The 23,272-nt window shown below is 34.2% G+C and overlaps 1 protein-coding gene across 6 annotated transcripts in view; it reads left to right on the top strand.

The window, feature by feature from the left end:
- Nol4 (nucleolar protein 4) overlaps positions 1–23,272 on the top strand; it is a 323,877-nt gene that overhangs the window by 152,692 nt on the left and 147,913 nt on the right. Inside the window, exon 1 of one of the 6 annotated variants that reach the window (XM_058573932.1) lies at positions 5,459–5,610. The exons of the other annotated variants lie outside the window; for them this stretch is intronic. The gene's annotated coding sequence lies outside the window, so the exon portion shown is untranslated. Of the gene's footprint in view, positions 1–5,458; positions 5,611–23,272 lie in introns of those variants that run through there. 6 annotated transcript variants of the gene reach the window in all.

Below are 23,272 nucleotides of genomic sequence, written 5' to 3'. Positions count from 1 at the left end.
ATCAGTGAAATTTATAATATTGAACCTCAATTTTTGAGCACATCATTGATATAATTTTCTTTTTCCTACATATTTGTAACATGCTTTTCATGCATTTAACTCAGTGTTTCCACCTATTCATTCTCTGTTGATCTATATTCCAGCTCCTAATCCTATCTTTCTGTTATTGATTATAAAACCTTCCTATTAAATGATTAATTGTAATTAATTCATATTTTAAGTTCTTGGATGTCCATTTTATTCTATGTTATAGATTCAGGTTCTGGTGAAATCCCCCTCTTTTCATGTCTACTCTAAAATAGGCTAATCACAGTTACTTTGAAGACAGTTTCTAATAACTCTTAATACTTGGGTTATATATATATGTTTATTTCCATTGTCTATTTTCTGTAATCTGTTTTCTTATTATCTTGCTTCCATTTTTTGATATGCCTTGTAAATTTTTTATTAAATTCCGCATGTTGTATGTGAAAAAATAGTAGAGGATCTTGGTAAAGATATCTGGCTCAGAGAGTTTCCCTAGTAGGCATGATCATCTGAATCAAATCAAGTATTGAACTAACTTGAGGCTGGATTTTAGATCTTATAATAAGCTTCCTTCTCTGTCTGCTTTTCTTCTACCCTTTAGGTCTAACCTACTGGAAATTCCAGATGAGAGCCTGAACTGTTTTCAAAAATACTTCCCTGGTGATAATCCTTGCCTTTTTAAGTTCAGTTCCAAAGTAAGAGTGCAGTAAAAAGTACTTTCTTTTTTGTTTTTTAATTCATTCACTCTTTTTTTAAAGCAATTTTCTGCTAATCTTCTTTGCCTTTTGTTCTGTAGCTATCATTTTCAATCTGAATTCCATTGAGTTTTTTCTCTCTAGCATTATGAGATTTCCAAATTTCCTTTTTTCTCTTCCTATTAGCAAGATATATTCAAGTTCTCGTGTCTTATCTGTCTTGTCTCCTTCCACACCAAAACTGGTGTTTGCCCTGAGGAGGGTAAGTGTTACTTACAGAATGTTGGTTCACATTTTTCTGATTTCCTTCTCTTAGGGAACTTGGGGCTCTCAAATCCTGGTAGCCTCACAGCTGTCTGAAGCCTTAGAACATTTCATGCATGAATTTTTAAAAATTTCTCTGGTTATTTTAAACAGAAATATTGGCCTACTCCAGTCTATTTTATTATGGTTTCATCTACATGTTCATTAGGTGATTCCATATGTCTACCTCCTATATCAGAACAAAGATGTCTCCTATATGTTTTCATAACATCCTATGCATAATTTTATCAAAATAGTACTCTAAATGGTTAAGGCTTGTGTACTTATAGGTCTCTGCTGCTGGACCTTAAACTTCTAGATGTTAAAAAACTGTCTTATTTTTCTTTGCATTCCATATGCTTAGAATGTAATTGCTACTGAATAAATGATTATATAATAAATAATCTATAAGTTGATTTCTGGGCCAAGTAGTATGTCATTTATCTGGCAGAAATTCCAAAGTTTATTTCCCTCTATATGTAAGTTTTTACAATCTCTCTCACTTTCTTCCAATAGTTTTATAAATTTAAAAAAAAAAATTAAATCTTTGACCCATCTGGAATTAATTTTGTTTTTCAGTATCAAGTACAGTTATAATTACATTACTCTAGTTATTTTTTTCCTCTCAGGAAAATAAGAGTGTCCAAATAAGGGCAATTTACTTTTAAAGATCAACCATATATTATTTACATTATTTTATTTGCTAGAATAGCATGTTTTTTTAATTGAAAGCAATATTTTCCAACAATGTAAACCTGTAATGTTCAATTATCAGACACATTTATTGCTCTTCTGACATATTTCATTCTTCTTTAGATGTTACCTATTCATTTTGTTTTATTAGGTGTTAAATAGAGAGGGTTCAGATAAATACTTTTTTAATATACAAGAAAAAATATTTACATATTTATTTTTAAATGTCCTGGTTAGAATTAGGCCACTCCCTCTATGAAGTCTTCCGTGATCCTTTTGTGAAGAGTGACTAATCTCCTTCATATCACCCAGAATCTTTTATTATGGCTCTTTTATAGCATAGTGATCTAAGCCTTTGTATCTTAACATCTACCATAATATCTACAGAAAGAGTTGCTAAATAAATTTTCCAAGTGATGTTATTTTCTTGTAAAACTAAAAAGATTATGTTGTTTATATTCAATGATAATTCTATTTATTGTAGTCCTGAGGTATTGTTCAGCAGATGGTTCTTCAAATTGGTATACAAGAGGGTGACATTGTAAAATTTACTTCATTTAGTTCTTGACTAGATATCAGTGTATTTATTTATTAAAATTTGTAAGCCCATGATAAATATCTATATAGATGGGTTCATTCTTCTAATATTTTTTAGAATTTTAAAATATTATTTATTTTAGTAGATATTAAAATCATAGAGATGATATGAAAAATAATTTTCAAAATGTACTGCAGTGTACTCTAATGTAGACATCATATTTGAAACAGAGGTCTTTAAAATCCTAAAATTACCTATTGTTTATACAGTATTTTGTATATGTCAGATACTGTTAGAGAGATATATGTATACTTACTCCTTAGGTTCTCATAAAAATCTCATGAGATATAAGTACTATTGTTTTTTCCATTTTGGTGGTGAGGAAACTGACACAGAGATTAGCAATGCAGTCTGTCAGTAGAGTCAGTATTCAGTGTCAGCCTAAGGTGTAGGGACTATGCCCAAGACTTTCCATAAAAGGTAGCTTTTGATTCACTTACTGCTCCCCTTGCATTGAACTCTACTATCTCAGAAGTTTTTCCTCAGACCTGCCTACCGGATAATCCTTATGTAAGTCAGCTTTTTGTTACCACAACAAAATACCTGAAGTGACTTCATTATAAGGAAAAAGGGTTTATTTAGCTTACAGTTTTGGTGGTTCAGAGGCACCTACATCAGCTCAAGCGTGGTAAGGGCAGCATCCAGGATGGAGGCACATCATGTTGGGGTATGTGTCAGAGCAAAATGACTGGTCACAGCTCCAAACAGAACAGAGAGAGAGAAGAGAGTAGGTGTGGGCCCATAATCCCTTTAAAGGTCATATCTCCAATGACCTCAGGACCTACTATAAGGCCCCACCTCTGAAAGGGTCTTCTACCTCTCAAAGCCATTATGCTGGGGTCCAGGCCTTTAATATATGGGTTTCAGTGGGCATTTAAAATATAAACCATAGCAGTCCTTACAAATTTTTTGAGAAAAATGCTATTTTCCCTGCTGTTCCTATTTCTATTTCCTCTAAGGCAAATGATATTATAATTTATTGGATGTACTGATTATTGCATTGAAAATGGGGGCTTATATAAATAATGTTTGATGTAGCTTATGAAAATTCTATTTTATATAATGTTGCATAAAATTATATATTTTATATAAAATTATAAAGCTCTTAAATAGCTTAGACTAGGGATTTCTATTTTCATATAACCTTAACTGGTTATAATTCACTTTCAAAATTCAAATGTTAAGTCATGGCACACTCAGAATGACCTACTTTAGAAAACTTTCTTTACAAATAATATTGTCTTCTTGTGGGGAGAAGGATCTGGAAAATACATAATGATTGATCTCCAGGTAGTCAGTCTTAAAGGGATAGCAGATGGTAAACATTACCTATTAAAGCAGGAAATTATTTCAACATTTTTTAAGCTAAGAAATTCTTTAGAAATAAATAATTCTGGTTGGTTGATTTTGAAAGTATACCATATGCTGTTTACATGTTTTGGCATTTATCCAGTCTCCCTGAAGATGAGAGAGAATTTTTTTTTTGAAAAGCCCTTTTACTAATTAGATAATAATGAACATAATGAAAACAGGTGCTATAACTTTTTGAATTATGAGAAGGTATCATCAGAAAAGCTTTGGAAAGAGGATTATGAGGGAAAAAGTGATCTGCAGTTAAGATATAATGAAGTGGATACCTGTGAATCATAGATATATATATACTAGGGCACACATTAGAAAAAATTAACTGCTATTTTTTTTTAATTTGAATAGAAACAACAAACACAAATCAAGATGAGTTTTAAAATGCTCCCTGTGCACTGTATGTGAACTAATAAATGTAAATACATGCATTAGATGCAATATTGAATTCTGGTTAATATCTTTTCAAACATATTAGGATGATAACTAAGAAGTCAGTCAGGATACCTGGGTTATTGTGCCAGAAGTCCAATAGGATAGTGAATCCATCTAACCTATAAATCCCCTCACCTCTGAGTGACAGCAATACTCGTCAAAAGTCCTCTTTTCCCTCTCAAAAGGATAGATATGGATGATGTAGATTATATTGCTTCAGCCACAAAGGAGAGTAATTACAGCCAGTGGGGGAAGGGTAGTGTGTATTCATAATAGCAGCTACTGACATGAAGACTCAGAAATGGGACAAATAATGGAGAAATCAAGAGGTAAAAAGACAGGGCAACTCACTGTTGAAAACCTGCCTCAGAGTGGCATGGTAAACAGACCTCCGCTGCTGAGAAAGGAAAAGTTTGCAGGCCCTGTATCTTTCCTTTCCAGTGAAAGAGATGTCCATGTTTGAAGAGCTGGAATATTGCTGAAGAAAATGAATGTTTAAAAATAGTACACAGAACTATTAAGAGGCATTAATAACTCTTTACAATATGTAATAATGTATTTGTTTATTTAATTTCCAAAAAAATGTAACTGCTTTGTATAAAAATAATTTATAAAATCTGTTCTCATACAATATGACCTGATACTACATCTCTTCTGCTACTGCATAGGCACTTAAATTCCACTTGTGATTATTTTTCTAAATGATTAGTGCTTATTGTGATTATTCTCTGGCTAATATATGTATGCAAAATGTGGCTGCAGGGATTTGCTTTTGTTAGCATATCCCCTCCCCCACCCTGAAACCTCAAGGCTCCAGACATTGATGCTGGAGAGAAAATGGATGTGTGTGTGTGTGTATGTGTGTGTACCTAACCTTCAAGTTGAGACAATGGTGGTGATATACGATAACAAAAAAAACAATAAAGCTGCCCCTTGATCATGCCATTTTTAACATATTATTATGATTAGAGAAAAACTAAGAGTAAGCAAGAATGCTTTCAATTTCAGTGGGGGTAGTGCTTGCAAACAGCTTTATAGAGCATTTACAACTGGAAATTTAATATAACTGGGAATGGCATTTTCATTAAATAATGCTGTGATCTTCCAGACATGTTGCTAACCAGTGATCTCCCTTTAGCAAAATTCATAGGTAATCAACAACCCAGTCTGATAGTAAACTTGTTGGGGGATTAAATCTTAAAGGAAGGAGCCCATAGCCCTGGAGGAAGACTGAGTGCATGTTTCCGAGTCTTTGAAGGCTCATCTCAGTAGTCCCACTGCTAGAATGTGCTCTGTTGTCATAGCAACACCATCTCCTGCTTCATACAGGAAAGATTAGCTCTTACTGTGCAGAGGAGAGAATTTAGGGGAAGTCAGGCTAATCCCTGGGTGCACTTCCAGGGAAAGGTTGGACCTCGCCTGAGGGATGCTGGATCTGCAACGATAGAACTGGCCTGCCACAGACACTGGTATTTAAGTTGAAGAGCAGAATTCACCGTAAGTGTGAGCTCCTCCAGAGTAGCATACTGATGAATGAGGTTTGTGTAAGTCTTGTTGAAAACTGTCCCATGCAGCAGGAGAACGACCGCAGGAGACAGTGGAGAATGCCCATGTTTTTGGAGTTTAGCTAGCACTTAAAGGGTTACTAACTTAGTAACTCGAGGCAAAATTTTAGGTACTTTTGAAATATCCACATAAAATTCTGCAAGCATGGCAAAATTAGATGAGTGGGGGGGCAAAGAATTATATGTTTCTGGCACTTAGTTTTCTGCATTTCAATTTGAAATTCCATAGAGAAAGGAATTTTCGTTAGAAAAAAAAAATCTGTATATCTAAGCAAGTTGTGTTTTTCAACACCAAAAGTGGTGAAATTTCAGTTTAGGATTGCAAGCGTTCTTTTTCAATTCTATATGCATCCTTTTAGAATCCTCTTAGAAGCATATAAGTGATATAATTCTTTTAAGGTACTTTTAGCATGATGAGAAGGTGTTCTTTGAGGAAGAGTGAATTGTTTAGCTATTCTATTTGGTGTTGGTGCTTCAACTTGTCAGCATAAAACATGTACAATGTGTTAATCTTTCAGGATTTTCTGTTGCTTGCTTCAAATGGATTTTGTTCTAGATAATATTTATGTGGGTTTGTTTAGGTTTGTTTCCCTCTTGGTTTGTATTTAAACAGTTACTTCCACAATTACCATGGATTACATTCTTTTCAGCTTAAGCACTGGAAACCTTGTTATGAATTTGGAATATTTGATAGTAACATCTATTGTAAAGATGTCTTTTAAAAACTTCATTACTTCAAAGGACATGTTAAATCCACATACAAAAAATTTAAAAATATTTCCAAAAACAAATACATACTATACTACTACTATGTATTTCATAATTATTATTGTCAGTGTGTATTACCTTGAGTGTACATATTTTTAATTTTAAATATTCATGAGGAAAATTATATCATACTGCATTCATAGTTTTCAATTGTTTAGAACCTGAATATATATTTATAGCATGTATTTAGAAACTGGATTTTATTTGCCATGTGTACAATCCTAGGTTCCTTGTGTACTACACACTATACAACATGATAGTCTAGGTTAAATATAGCCATTATCGTAAAAAATTTTAATTACCATTTGAAGTGTGCTGTTTTAATTTCTCAGAATGAAAGAGACTTGGGTGTTGCTGTGAAAACAGAGCAGAGATCACATGTGTACTCCATTTCTCTGGAAACCATACATCTTAGATTTACACAGTTGTATTAAAATGTTACATAAAATCATTCTCTTCCTGTGTTAGAAATATACACAAAAAAAGTACCCTGAGAGTCGTCCCTGGTTCCTTAGCATTCAGACTGTGACTGTGCAGCCCCTGGCACTCTGAAGAAAAATGGAGACAAAGCAGGAAGTGAGCCCCTCTCAGCAACTGATTGCAAATTACTCCAACAATCTCTTTTTCAGTGATTCCTATCAGTAGTTCAGGCCAGGACTCTTAATTATAGAGAAAGAGGCAAATCTGCTGTATTTGCTCTCAAAATAAAATTTAGAATAGCTCATTTGACTTTATAAACTTTGGAAACAAATGAGAAAACTAATGACCTTATTCTGAAAAGTGAAATTTGGGGGTCCCTATATAGTGCAAAGCTCAGAACTGATAAGAACAGGACTGGGAGAGAAGAAAGATGGCTAAGAAAAAGCTGGCAGTATTTACTGAAAAATAGGATAAAGTATATAAATAGATAATGTTTAGAATTATAATTTTTAAAAGTTAGGTCAGGGGTTTAGCCCATTTACTATTTCAACTGAAGCTTTTCAAGAGGTATTTCTCACCAGTTTTTTTTTTTTTTTAAAGAAGTTTTATATTACTTAGTATTTTCCACTCCTTATTTTCTGCACTATGGAGGTAACTGACCTGGAGCCAAATGCTGTTAGATGAAGTCTAGTGGGAATTTGTTATCTCTCTGGGTCTGGTTTGGTCTGGCTCCTTATGTTGTGCTGATGTTTTACTAAGTAAGGACCAGGTCATCCTCCAAAGCCTCATTATTCCTTAAAAGACAACACTTCAGATATCTTAAAAAAAGAAGTTGCTCCTTCTGGTCCCAAAGTTTTGGAATGCCATTTGGAAATTCCAGGAGTCATTTTAAGAATAACAATAAAAGATCAGAACATCAAGGTCTTCTAAAAGCTGTAGGGTTCCTAGGTGTTTTGGTAATGGTCTAAACTTTTGCATGGGAAACCAGAGTAGAAGAGAGAAAAAGGAAGCAAAGGCATAAGAAATTCATGGCACGAATATGTTCTAGAGAATATTCAACAAGAAACACAAGAGGCATTAATACATGATTTGTATAATGGTCTGCTGTCATGTATACTGAAGATATGTTCTGAAAGTGACCAGTAGAGTTGATGATTGTGTGTATTACAGAAGATATTGGAAATAAAAATACTCAGTACAAAGATGATGGTGTGATTTAAACACACTTTGTATTTGCTTTTAAAATTCAAATTAAGATTCAATTTGACCATATTTGGTTCAATTCTGTGACCCTTTATTAGATTAGAAAGGCCATGTTAGGGAAATTTTAAAAGTAACAACTTCTCATTCTGGAATTTTGGGATATATGCTGATATAAAAAAAATGTTCTTTTTACCTTCCTTAAATTTGACTATATGTCTCAAGACAAACATGCTAAATTCATTTATTTTCTTAGATTCATATGCAAGCAAATATGTAGCACGCTATGGAGGAGCTTTCAGAAGAAATTATTGAAATTAGATTATAGAAAGAATGGAATGTCAATCTGAGATATATATGTGGATAATATATATTTTTGAAGGTAGATGGGGCCCATAACATATATGAACTAAGAGTGAGAAATAGGAATAGTCTCTTCTAAAGATGCATTTTGCAAATGTGGGGTAGGATTAAGAGTTGGTCTGGGCAAAGGTTGGCAAAGATAATGAGGACTGACAGCTTAAACTAGCATAGTCATTGAGAATTAAAATTAGGGAGCAGTTGAAGAACACATCACAGATGTATAGTCTATGGAATTTTGTGCATTCATTTATTTGACAAGAGTTTTGACATCTGCTAGGTAACAGGTGACAAGATAGGTGATCATAATTACAAAGAAAAATGCTGAAGTTAAGATTTTCATAGAAACACTCAGTTTGGTGGTCACGACCAATAGTCAGAAAATCATAATATCCCATGGTAGGCAGTGAGACAAAGTAAGCACAGAAGATAGACTTGGTCAAGGATTCAATTCCATTAAAGAAAGAACCTTCAAGACTTAAATGCAGGGTATAGTATATAGTAGACTATATCATACTATACTTTCTTCAAGAGGAAGAGGGTGGCTTCTTAGACCTGTGATGGTAATGGGAGGTAGCAATTAATTAGATTTTAGAGATCTTAATTTTCCTCTTTAAGACTTGAAAAAAATAACTTACTCATGACAGAGTATGTTTTTGGTCACACTTTTGAGTGAAATTTCAAAGCATCTTTAACATTTACGTAATTACTCTACATATGGTTTCCTCATTGATAAATATATATGACATGGTGATTAGACTGCTGAAACTTAACATTTATTTTTGATTTGTAGTATACTTCTTTTCAGTAGGACCATAAGTATTTATCTTTGACTACTAGACTGCAATAGGTCTACAATTTAATAATTTTTAGCTAGGAAACTTGTTCTTTTCTTCTGATGTTATTATATGATAAAAGTAAATTCAATACAAAAGGGGGAAAAACATATATTTAGTTGAATTTTGGGGATATATAGTTTTGCTGGAATTACCAGTGAGCTCAGGGCAAATATATATTTTTTTAATCCAGATAATTGGCAGAATCTTCTATCACTGTAGTTCTTAAATGGTAATAATGCTAATTGTCATACTAGTTAACAAAAACAACAATTAAGAGTATTTGGTGCTTTATAGTTTTTAAATATTGAGAAAATTAATCCTGTCAACAAAAGTTCTCTTTGTATCTATATGGAATAAAGAGAAATTTTTACACGTCTCTATAGTAAAGTGGAAGAAAAAATAATTATAACTTCTCCATCTCTTGATAGATAAATGAATGCTCCTGTGATCATCTCCCATTTGTCTGGTGAGATAAACCCCTAATCTAATTTTGTAGGTACACATTTACAGGTTGAAGTCTCAAAATTCTGTCTTGGATTGGAAAATCAAAAGATTGGACCTTTTATTAGGTCTATATGTTTCAAGAAGATATTCTAAATGGGCAGAGGTAATGGGGAGGCAGCCACCTTCTCCCTCAAAGAATATTTATCCTTTTACCTTTCTTATATTCTGCACCTTTTTATATTCATTATCTCATTGAATTATCAAAACACTGCAAGAAACATATAATTCCATTATGCCCCAGTTTTATTAGTGAGGAAGCTCATAGTTATAAGGCCCAAGGAATATTTTAAAAGTCATATAACTAATACACAGAGAATTATTGCGGTTCACTCTACATCTCACATTGTCATTTTGTAAAGGTAGCATACTAGTCAATTTGGGATGCTATATGGAGAAGTAGTGATAAGGAAACAATCATTTTTATTGTTCTTGCCTTGGGTATCTATGTATTATATGCCTTGTATTATTAATAAGCAGGCCATTGGTCACACACTGGTGTCTCATATAAACTGTTATCCTACTCAAGAAAGAAGAAAATGATAAAGACCTTTTAAACTTTAAGAGAAAGGATGTTATTCTGAGATTCAGAAGATTATTCATCCTTCCACCCATCCATCACCTACTGATTCATTCATTTATATTCATTCAATGAGAACTTTACATACCCCTTCTTTGGACTTGCTTCTGCCTGGGCACATACAGAAATTCAAGTGTGAAAAGTACTCTGATGAAGGTTACTGGAGTATACAATGCTGACAGAAAGGTGTGAAAACAAATGGGGTTATCATCTTCAGAATGTGAATTTTTTCTTATTATAGACAATAACTATTTCATGGATTGTTTGGGTAATTAAAGGAGATAATCAATATAAGAAATACTGCACTAGGCACTTAACAAATGACAATAGTCCCTTGTAGTTATCTGTCAATTTTATCTTAACTGCTGCTTGAAGTTTTCTTTCCTTTTTCTTTCTCCTTTCTTTGATTGTTATTTCTTTGGTATTATTTGATTGGAAAATTCATTAGTCTATGAATATCCAAGCTATCTCTCCTTTTTCTTTCCTAAAAGTTTTGAAGGTGGTTAAAGATAACAGACACTTTCTCCAACATTTGATCCTCCATACAAATCGCTGAGATTCATAATAATTGGAAGAAAAAATGGTGGTCACATTCCTATAGACCTTAGAAAACACCATCATTCTCAATAGCTGCCATTCTGACTGGAGTGAGATGAACTCTCTTAGAGTAGTTTTGGTTTTCATTTCTCTAACTGCTAGAGATGTTTACCATATATTTGTTGGTTGATTGTATATCTTCTTCTTAGAAGTGTCTGGTTTCTTGACCCATTTATTGATTGGGTTATTTGGTTTTTTGGTGTTAAGATTTTTGAGTTCTTTATATATTCTAGAGATTAGTGCTCTATCTGATGTGCATGTGGTAAAAAATTGTTCCCAATTAGTAGGCTCTCTATTCACCTCACTGATTGTTTCTTTTGCTGAGAAGAAGCTTTTCAGTTTGAATCCACTCCATTTATTGTTTTTTGGTATTAATTCTTGTACCATAGGAGTCTTATTAAGGAAGTTGTTAAGAATACAAACAACAAAAAGTGTTGGTGAAGATATGGGGGAAAAGGCACACTCATACATTGCTGGTGGGACTGAAACTTGGTGTAGCCAATATGGAAAGCAGTATGGAGAATCTTTGGAAAACTGGGAATGGAACCACCATTTGACCCAAAGGTGGTTCTATACCCAAAGGACTTAAAAACAGCATACTTGGAACACAGCCACATCAATGTTTATGGCAGCAGAGTTCACAATAGCTAAACTGTGGAACCAACCTAGATGCCCTTCAATACATGAATGGATAAAGAAAATGTGGTATATATACACAATGGAATATTATTCAGCATTAAAAGAGAATAAAATCATGGCATTTGCAGGTAAATGGATGGAGCTGGAGAATAAAATGCCAAGTGAAATTAGCCAATCCCAAAAAGCCAAATACTGAATGATTTCTCTGATTTAAGGATGCTGGTTCATAATATGCTGCAGGGGGTGGAGGATGGGAGGATTAGATGAACTCTAGATAGGGAAAAGGGGAGGGAAGAGAAGAGAGAGGCCATAGGGGTAGAAAAGACAGTGGATGGCAATGGTAATCATTACCCTGAGTACATGCATGAAGATATGAAGGATGTGACTCTACTTTTTGTACAACCAGAGATATGAAAAATTGTGCTCTATATAAGTAAAATGAATTGTAATGCATTCTGTTGTCATATATAACAAATTAAAATTTTTTAAAAAAGGAAAACACTATCACATGTTCTGGCCCAATTTTTCTTCTTACATGTAGAGAGAAAGGGGCTTGGGAGGAGGAATGTCTTCCAAATAATTCATTTTTAGAAGTGCACTACTATTAATAGCTAGGGAACTTGTCCTCTCATTCATAGATTTGATTGAATGGATTGGAGAAAAATGTAGGTAAAATTAGAGCCAGAAAAAAGAAGGGACAATATGTATAATCAGGTCTTGAAAAGAATAAGCAGGGTGGAACACTGAGCCAAGAGAGAAAAAGGGTTTAGTTTTTGCTCTATATAATTTTATATTGTTGAACTATATTATATTTTAAAATTACAGGCAAAATTTACTGCAACAGAAGCATCCTTTAAGACTGTTATTTTTTCTGATAAAATCGCTTATAGCTCATAACTTTTAGTAAAAAATAACCTTAGTATAAAATGTTTTCTGTATAATAGTATGTTAAGTTCAATAATCCACATTACAATATTGTTAATACACTGATTTGTGAAACAAGCTCAAGATAGATTTTAAAAGAAGAATAAGAAGTTAACTTTGATTGATACAGCCTATAACTTCCAATCTTGTCTAATAAGAGTTATTCCAATTAGTAAATGATTGAGGAAAGGAAAAAAAAATCCACGTATAACACTTTCAAAGAGGTTTAGAAATTAAAAAGAAAAACCAGAAGTCATGGCTTTAGTAGAGAATGCTGCACATGTGTATCCTCTCTGGAAATTGCTTTAAGCATGTAGGAAATGTAAGGGTGATAACCAGTTTTTTATTTTTTATTTTTATACTTTAACTAATAAGGTCCCCAGGGAAGATTAGTTCCCTTATGAGGAATGAGACATGAGCTTCTCTTAACACCTGCCACATAGAGGACATTAGGGATCTTCTTTGCTTTTAGTTCTTTCCTCTGGTTGCCATTTCTCACAGTTGGGAGTGGGGAAAAAAGGCCCAAGAATGTGGGGACTTTTTCTATTCATTTTTTGTTACAAAGCCTCACAGCATTGTTCCCAAGTTCTTCTCTTATGGTTTCTTTTCAGTTTAGAATTTTAACCTGTTATTTTAGCTTTGCTTCTCCTTGACCTCAAGACTTGGTTTTCCAACTGGCCCATTCTCTCTTAAAATTTATATCCTAGTTTTTAACTTGTCAAGAGAAATAACAGTGCTAGAAGTGACATGATATTATTGGTAACACTCTCCTTTTAAAAATACTTGGTTTTGGAGTAATTATCAACTACAAGCAAAATATGTGTCATTGGACCTCTTATATAGAAAACTAGATTCATAACCTGGCACATATTTTCATGAATTGTTTTGCATGCTAGAGTATTTTTGGTTATCAGATAAATTTTTCTAAATAAATTTGACATCTTAATCATATTCTCTGTATTACCTCTAATCTTTTAGGCAGCAAGTAGATCTCTTAAAATAAAAGGACAAAAATCCAGCTTGATAGTTAATATGTAAAATATACTTTTGACCAAGTTTATTTGAACAATGTGGGCATGGGAGTGGCCAGAATTCTGGGTTGCTATACTATTACTGAGATAGATCTCATATGGTTCTTTTTTGTTGCAGATACCTAGGTTAGAAATACAAGGATATTGCACCATATGGAATCATAGACTCACTTTACATTACTCTGCAGTGTAGGGAAGCAGGTTGGATACAGACTTTGGCAAACTCTAAAATTCCATTGGAGTCTCAGCCCTACACTTCCACTGTATTTTCCTTACTTGAGGTCAAAAGAGCTAGGAATCTGCTTTGCATGCTGTTTTACTTTAAAGTTCAATGGATAAAGTCATAAAAGGTATTAATAAAATATTGTTTTTTTAAACATTTTTTTAGTTGTAGATAGATACAATACCTTTGTCTTATTTATTTATGTGGTGCTGAGGCTCAAACCCAGTGCCTCACATGTTCTAGGCAGGCACCCTACCATTGAACCACAGCCCCAGCTCCTGAAATATTGGTTTTAAAATGTAGTCATGAAATATTTTTCCAAAATACAGAAATGCATAAAGAAAAAGGAAGAATCTCCCACTCTCCTCTCAATCCACTGCACTCACAATGGATAACCTCTGTTAATAGAGTTTAATATGTAAATCTCCAGAAAAGTTAAATAAACATGTGATTGGTAAATGTTTAAATCATTATACCTTTTTAAGGAAGTGTCCATCAAGATTTCAAAGATACATTTCATTTTTTATCATGAATTTGAATTAGTTATCTCAAAGAAAAGTTTGCCAATGGTTTTCTTAAGTTGTATTTTTTTAATACAAAGGGTTACCACAAAATACCTAATAATTTGAAAAGCACTGAAAGGTGGGATAATTGATCACCCAGTTTTGTTTGGGGGCAACCATTGATTCATTGTGGCAATGACAGAATTCTACCTTGACCCAATGATTTGGGTCAAAAAAGTAAATATACATCTTAACATTATCCATGCAGAAATGGAGGCTAAGTCAAATTAAAGACCAGCTCTTAAAATGTTGGTCTGCAGTGTCTGCAGAGCTGAAATGTGCAAATTAGAGACTCCATAGAGTCTGCTAAGCCAAAAGTGAGAACAAAAGTGCTTTTAGCTTGCTAATTAATGCTGCATGTCCAATTTGATTGCAGGAAAGAAAAAAAAAAAAAAACAACTACCAATCCCTTTTGAGAAAAAGCAGTGGCCTAGGTGCCAAGAGAACTGGATGCTATTCTATTTTGCTATGTAGTCCAGGACCCTCAGTAAATAGCCATGTCCTTTGTCATCAACACATCAACATAATCATTTAAAGAGGGGGGGGGGGGTATATTAGCACTGTATTATCTTCCTGGAATTGAATGGCAATAAGATGGGGGGAAATTATCCAAAATAAATATAATTCCAGGATAAAAAAAAAAAAAAACATGATATAAGTATAATATGGTGCCAAACTTCTAATGCTCTGATGTTTATATTGTTTATATATTTTATAATTTTAATGAAAGTCTTCCAGGTCAAGTTATTCAAGGAGAAGTTAGTGAACTAATACCACTCCTCAAAGCTCAGTTACTAGTCCCTAGCAAGTACAGGATTTGGAAAAAAACAATAAACTGTAGAACTTAATAATAATTCAATGGGCTTTGATATTGTGTATCTTTTACATTTCATGTTTTGAGGGTTTTTTTTTTTTCTACATTTCATTCTTTTTCAACACAAACTACTCACCTTTGGAAATACAAAGACAGGGTTGCTTTAGAATTGGTCATTTGAGCAGAAATGCAGTAGTAAACTGGTACAGTCTTGATACACCAGGGAGAGAAAACTGGCCTAATCTCTGCTCTTGGATTGTGGGGTCCTGAGAGGTACCCAGATATTACCAATAAACACTTCCAAGAAATTTTGTTATTCAAGTTGAAACAGGTACCCTTCATCAACCAATTTTCTGCTCCTTCTCCTTCTGCCCTCTAACTCCCAGCTACCTACATCTCTCCCCTGTCCACCTCCTCTTCTCCCACTCATCTCTGCTCCCTTCTCTTTCCCTTTCCTTATCATGACTTGTTTTCTCTACCATTACCCTTAATCTTTCCTGATTTTATCTACTCTCACCTTATTAATTCATGCAGTAAAATTATAAAGTCTAAATTATAAAGTCTATAAGGAAGAATGACTTTGTGACATTTGCTTGTAAATGGTTGAGTCTGGAGACTATCGTGCTAAGTGAAATAAGCAAATCCCAAATAAAATTATTTAGACCATCTTTATATCAATCAGTCAGCAAAGACAGAACTACTCCAAAACTTCAATTTCATAGAGAACTATATTCTCTTTATGTTTTCAAAAAGAGTATATGTGCCTACATCCCTATACCTTTCTTCCCTTGTTTCCTTTTTTTCACTTGTCTATTGAGCAACTTATTTAGAATTTACTGAGCCTTTACTATTTATCAAGCATAGTGGCCTTTACCTTGCTATATCCCTGATTCTTTTTTCCTCTGCCTCTTCACAAAAGTTAAAAGAAGCAAAAGTAGTTAGACAATTGGAATTCAGGATCCTGTGAATATTTAACCTAGGCACATGCAGTTTCAGGATTCATTTTTCTTACATGTATACTTTAAAAGAGAGGTAATGTTAAGATAAAACATAGAAATTTGAACCTTTAAAAATTATTAAGAATATCATACATATAATTTGCATTGCTCCTTTTAATAAAAGCAAAAACTATAGTCAAGCTAGACTTTTATTTATACCATTCTTTTGCTTTGCCTTTAAGACAACACTCATAAATATGAGGAAACAGTTCATTTTCTGAGGCATGAGTCACTCAATTACAGGACATTTTGAACTATTGCTTACTAAGAACAATTATATGTAGTAGTGCCGAGTGATTTGTACGTAAAAAAATGTGAAACTTTTTTCTGTTTAACTTGTTTAATGATGTTTCATTGCTACATTTACTATGGCAAATTGGTTAGTGTAGTCTGTTGATGAGTAGTAAGAAAAAGGTACATCTTAAGGGAAATTATTTAAATAGAATAAAATTTTAAAATACCATGTCTTGGCTAATTATGGTCCAGAAAATCATGTGCAACCTATGTCTACAAAGCATCTATGAATTTTTGTCAGAAAAACAGACGGTACATAGTATCCCATAAAAAGAAGGAATTTCTGGCCTTCAGAAATGGTCACAGATGGCCCAATTTCTTTCCATGACCAGTACATGCGATGTCACCACATTTGGGTGAAGACATGAATTCATTGTCTGAAAAAGTATGTGGTGGAGAAGGAAGAACCAGACTGTGGTGTCAGCTATTTCTGAGTGCTTAACAGACCCTGGAACTTGAGGGACTAAGAGAAAGCCATTCAAATAGGATTCCCAAATATGTCCCCAGTGACACTTGACAACCTGGACCTTCTTTGAGGATTATATATACTGAATTAAGTACCCAACATATTATTTTAAATAATTTTAATGACACTATTTAACCACTAAAATCTTTTGTGGACAGAAAAATAATGATGATAGAGAAGCAATGATCATTTGGGTAAGAATTATGGGTCACCAGATATCCCTCTCCCCAGTGTATATTCAAAGGAGTTAAAATCAGCATACTAGGGCAACCCAGCCTTATCAATGTTTATAGAAGCACCATTCACAATAGCTAAGCTATGAAAGCACCCTAGAAGCCCATCAACAGATGAATGGATAAGGAAATTTTGGTATATATACACAATTAAATATTATTCAACCATAAAGAAGAATGACTTTATGACATTTGCTGGTATGACATTTGAAGGCTATCATGCTAATTGAAATTAGCCAATCCCCAAAAACCAAAGGCTAAATGTTCTCTCTGATATGTGGATGCTAATATACAACAAGGTAGGGTGGGAAGGATAAGAAGTTCAGTGGATTAGACAAAGGGAAATTAATGGAAGAAAGGGAGATAGGAATAGGAAAGACACCACTGTCTGACATAATTTTCCTAAATACATATATGAATACACCATGGTGAATCTCAACATTGTATACATCCACAAAATTGGGATACTATTTGGAATAGGATATATTCCATGCTTGTATAAATATAGTAAAATAGACTCTACTGTCATGTATAACTAAAAAGAACAAATAAAAATATTTTTTAAAAAAGAATGATGTGTCACAATAATGGAAATTGTGATTTCATGGATCTGAGAATCATGCATACAGCACAGCCAGGCCATGAATTAACCGTAACCTCATTGAGTTTTATACAGGTTATCATTTATTGTCCAAACCACAATAAATCTGAAAGTCAAATGGAGCATGAATAATAACTTTATACCAAGACAGTATGAGGCAGACCTGTCCCTCCATGGTATCTTCCGTTTCCATTTGTCTCCCCATCTTGGCTTTCTCTATTGAATTTGACTCACCCATAAGCCCCTGCAACTCCTCTTGCCCAATGCTTCCTTGTGACTTTTAGTTCTACTGCAACTCCTCTCTATGCAAATAGTTTGGACTTTTAAATTTTATCATGCACAAGAATCTTCTGAGAGTGTTGATAAGATGCAAATTCTGATTCAGTAGGTCTGGGGTAATGCCTGTAAGTCTGTATTTTTAACAGGTTTTCAGATGATTTTCATACAACCATTGGTCCATACAATGAAAAGAAAAATGTTAGTTGCAAGAGATGGACTCCTTTGAACTAATTCACATTTCTAGTTTGACCTCATTCGGTATGATTTGACTCATGGTTTGATGACCCTTAGGTCAGGTATCTGCCTTGGCAGTATGGGCCAGGATACGTCATATAGTTACCAGTGTAGAGAGTTGTTGGCAAGTTCATCAGTTCTAGAAGGGAAAATAGAGGAGATTTACCCACTCAAATCATAAAAGCATTGTAATTAATTTTCATACTTACTCTCTTTTTTATTTTTTTATTTGTTGCCTTTAGTTATACATGACAGTAGAATTTATTTTGATATATTCATACAAGCATGCAATATATCTTATTCCAATTAGAATTCCAGTTTAGTCTAATTGCATGGATAACCACAGAGAAAGAACGTTGGAAAGGGGCCATCACCAGTGAACATGGAATCAAGTCATTCAAAATGAAGTAAATGTTTCCCTACTAGATTAGGTCAAGAAATGAGGGTTTTCAAGATAGAATCTGCCACATTTAATGCAATGAAAGATTTTTTAAATGGCCATGCTTATGTGAGATTTGTGTAGCAGCATAAAACATGGATTGGGGGAGTGTTTTCAGCTGCTCTTGACTAATTAGAAATAATCACAGTATGAGGGCTCTTAATTTGGTATTGTTCAGAGTTTAAATCAATACATTCCATACATTAACTTAAATTATTTTTTCTTAACAGTCAACAAGAGATATTTTAAATTTTGATTTGCGGCAAAACTAATGATTTGACAGAAACATAAAAGAAAATGATCATATACACTACTACTATGAAAAGACAGAAACATAAAAGAAAATGATCATATACACTACTACTATGAAAAGAACACTGTTGCATAGGAATCCTTACAGTGTCAGTATCCCCGCTCCCATCAAACTTAGTCTGACATTACTTCTGGCTTTTTACAATGACAAAGCATCAACAAAAGCAAGATGTTTCCTTGGACTGAATTTTTAAATTATATTTCCTCTTGGTGATTTGCTATATATACTACTTCATGTAAAGGCTTATTAAAGCAAGATCCACAGTCACACTTAAGTGTGTGAAAAGATAATGTATGATCCACAAAGATGTGAACTATGCAAATCATGAGCTTAGAAAATAGGATCAAGATGGAATCATCAATTTAAGGTCTTCAGACATTTTCTAAATATCCACTACAGAGCATAATGCTACCTTCAAGGCATACAGCAATTAAACTTTAAAAAAAAAAATTCTAGTTTTTGTCATTTCCCTATTTATAATTCAGGGCATTTTGTCATGAGTGATGGTATTGTTCTAGGAGGGTATTCCTCCTACTTCAGTACTCCTTACATTAATATCTAACAATTATCACCTTATTTTTGACATTTCCCAGGATATTTCTCTCTAGTCCCATGATGCCTGGTCCCAGTGTGCTTCACAGAATATCTATTCTTCTACTTACTGGAGAGGTCGTGACCTTCAACCTTGTTCTAGTCCACCTTTATCATCATCCCCTTTCCCTGCTCCCTTAGTAAGCCTGCCTTCCTTGAGAGACAATATAGCTTAGAGCAGAATGTGACATGTGGCACTAAGTGCCAGCTTCACTATACATTAGCTGGGCTACCCTTAATGAATCATAGGATCTTTTTGTAACTCAAACATTTTCACATTAGTAAAATGAAGCAAGTAATACCCACCTACTTTACTTTGAAGGATTTCTATAAAGTATATATTAATTCAGTTTTGAATGATCCCTTTTTAAAAAGAAAAATACCAGTCATGTTACTGTTCTTCTTCAACAAAAGGAGCTTAATTTCTTAATGTTAACGTTGGTTTTCTTTTATGTCACATATTGACAAATTATTCTCTTGTAATTTTTCTCTTCCTATGGATTCAAATCTTTAGTAAGTCTCCTAAAATGTTATCATTTGATATCACTCAGCCTTAAATATCAGATAGAGTTGGTTTTGGTTATAATTGTCATGGTCAGTCTGCACTCTTCTAATCAGGATGATATCAAAAATTCATCTGCATTTGTGAAAACATGATGGTTCAGTTTATGCTAATTGAAGAAGCTTAGGCCCAAAGCCTTTGTGGTAGTGAATGTTGTAGCAGCCTATTTGCTGTGATTCTGGGTTTTTATGAAGTGCTACAAAGACTCAGATCACAACTTTCAATTGAGTAGTTCTCTGAGGGCCTCCTAAATCGGAAGTTAACTCATTTCTTCCCCCACGTAACATACCACCTGTCGTTCTCAGGCAGGTTCCTCTCACAGTATCAAAATATGTGCCTCCTTCTGAGGAATGGGAGTGAGATTGAGACAGAAATTTGGTCTGAAATCAGAAAACCATTTCCTAATTTTACATTTATCACTGCTCCTGTGACTTGAGAAAGTCTGCATTTTATCTCTCAAGCTCTTTAAAATAGGAAAACTGACAGTGTTATTCACATATGACAGTTTTGAACATTGTAAATGTAATAACTACCAAAATGACTTGTATGATTAAAGCATTTGAAAGTTTAAAGCAATTGATACTACTGAGATGAATCTATTATAGTTCTTTATGTTTCAATAAATCAGAATAATTTGGTTGTTGTGGAAGGATACCAATCCTTCAACAAGTATCTAAATAATAATAATGCTTTAAATTTGTCACCAAAACTCTCATTGAATTCCCATCCTTTGGGATGCCAGTAAGATCATTAACACCACTAAAATTAATAGTGATGGATTTTTACTTCATTGAGAGAGAGAAAGAGAGAGAGAGAGAAGGATTGAGAGCAAAGGAAGACTTGTGAAAATATCTTGGATATCCAATAATGAATTGACATAAGAAACAAACCTCAAATATTGACTATAATAACATCAAGGGAGTTAGAAATCAGAAATCTTAAGGCCACAGTAAGATAAATTGCATCAGCTGGGATACAATCTGGAAAATGGAGCCCATTCTATGTCACCCAGAAAAGCTTTATACAAGGCATTATTTACCAAGGTGTTGGAAGAACTGAAAAGTCAAATAGAGGATAATGAAGCAACCCGGAATTGATAATAGAAGAGACTGCTTCTAAGCCAGAGGAGGAGGAAAAGAGCTGGTGTCACTAGAGCCCAAGAGGCAATGCTGCAGATCCCTTCCCAAGGGAAGGCAGATTCACAGGTGATTCTTCCTGGCAGGAACTGGGATACAGGCAAGAGATACTCCATGCCTAGACAGAAAGATTACCTGAATCGGAGAGGGTGCATGTAGGGTAGGGGAGACACACACAGGCATTTTCTCTTTGTTCTGTGATCTGTCTGTGCCAGTGTCTATGTCGAAACAGTGTCATAAGGCAATAGGCAAAGTTACCTAAGAATGAAAGTTACGTAATGATGTTTGCAAAGGAAGGAAGACAAGTGGATCTGAGAGCAGACCAACCGATGACCAGTGTGTAAGATTAAGGCAAGTATGTGGGCCCTTTGGGGTATTTATGTTAAGATTTACTTGTCTTTTAAATTCATGAAAAGCTTGGTGGTTCAGGTTTCTCTCTGCATCAGAATGTTGGGGATGAGAGTCTCAGACTTCTCCCTGAGCAGCTCTGGCACGCTCACTGCAGAAGGGAGAAGACCTTCTGGGAGGTGAGGGCAGGAAGTTTTGGGATAAGACTTGGCAGAGTAGGCATTCTAATCATTCACCTCTAAGCTACTCTAAAAGGCTGGGCACCTAACAGGTCTACCATGATCACAGGGTTTCCTCTCTTTGCACAGGGTCCCCAAATGCAACACACTTCCCCAGCTTGCTAATGGCAGAGGATACCAAGAGAAAAACCTTTCATTCTGCAATTAGAGATAAAAGGCTTAAATTACAGGTACCTGGTTGAAGTAACATTTTTCTGGGGAGGAATTGTAGTCAAGGATAATCAGTCAATCAATTTGTCAATCTATTCCTCTGCAAATTGACATACAGAGAGCCAGCATGCACATGACTAGCTAGAGGATTAGCTATCCAGAGGGAAAAGAAAACATGAGGGACCCAGAGAACACACTGATGATTTTAGCAATCACTCCTGGGGTGATAATCTACCTACTATGTGAGCAAAGTCCACAGTGACTTCAGCATATGTGAATGCATAGAGGGCACATAGTTCTGCTTCATAGGGACAATAAGGATTCTAATAATTCTAATCACCCCTTAAAGAACTTCCTTCCCAGGAGTGTATTAGTCAAGGTCATCAAGGTGATGCTTTTCCCAAGATAAGATCTGAAGCTTTTGAATTAGACATTTACATAAACGCTTGGAGTAAAATCTTATCCTTTCATGAATGTTAAAAATGGATCCACTCTGGCAGTAGTACTTTTGTTTTGATAAAAGGAATGAATAATTACTTTGGGCATTTTTTTCTGAAATTTTCTCAGAGATTCATAACACAGGATTAATATATCCTCATACTCAATCTTTGCCAACCTGAATTTCAGATGTATCAGTCTATTTAGTTAAATTGGAATCCACAGTTGTCTCCTATGATTACATATTCAACCAGCTAGTTGTTGAATATAATCTGTATTACTTTCTCACATATGGCTAAAATTTTGTGTAAGAAAGGCTTCTAGAGTTACTGACTCCAACAGGATAAATTAAACCCGAAGTTGTTGAGCTAGAAGTTTTTAGTACCGAAATTGATCTGAATTTTTAACAATCTCCCCAGAAAATACTGAGGTAATTAAAATTTGAGAAACCTGATGCACATCTCTCATTTGTCATGTATTTGAATAATTCTGTGTGGTGTTACAGATCCTTACACATGGTAGAAAATCCCTTATATTTGTCCCTGTATACATGTTATGTTGCTATGTAAAAATTATCACCGCCTTGACAGATTAAAACAACACCTGTATCTCAGTGTTCTATGGGTCAAGTCCAGCAGACTCTACTGGGTTCTTTATCACAAGGTCAAAATAAAGGTCTCAGGCTGGTTAGGCTCTGATGTAAAGGCTCTACCCTGTCTCAAAATAAACTAATAAAAAGGGCTGGTGATGTGGCTCAGTGGTTAAGTGCCCCTGGGTTTAATTCTTTGTTAAAAAAATATCTAGGTTGTTGGCA

This window comes from Marmota monax, unplaced genomic scaffold, assembly GCF_021218885.2.
Source record: "Marmota monax isolate L192 unplaced genomic scaffold, Marmota_monax_Labrador192_F-V1.1 WCK01_AAM20220418_F8-fsc00031, whole genome shotgun sequence".
NCBI lineage: Eukaryota > Metazoa > Chordata > Mammalia > Rodentia > Sciuridae > Marmota > Marmota monax.
This window is presented reverse-complemented; position numbering and strand designations above follow the sequence as displayed.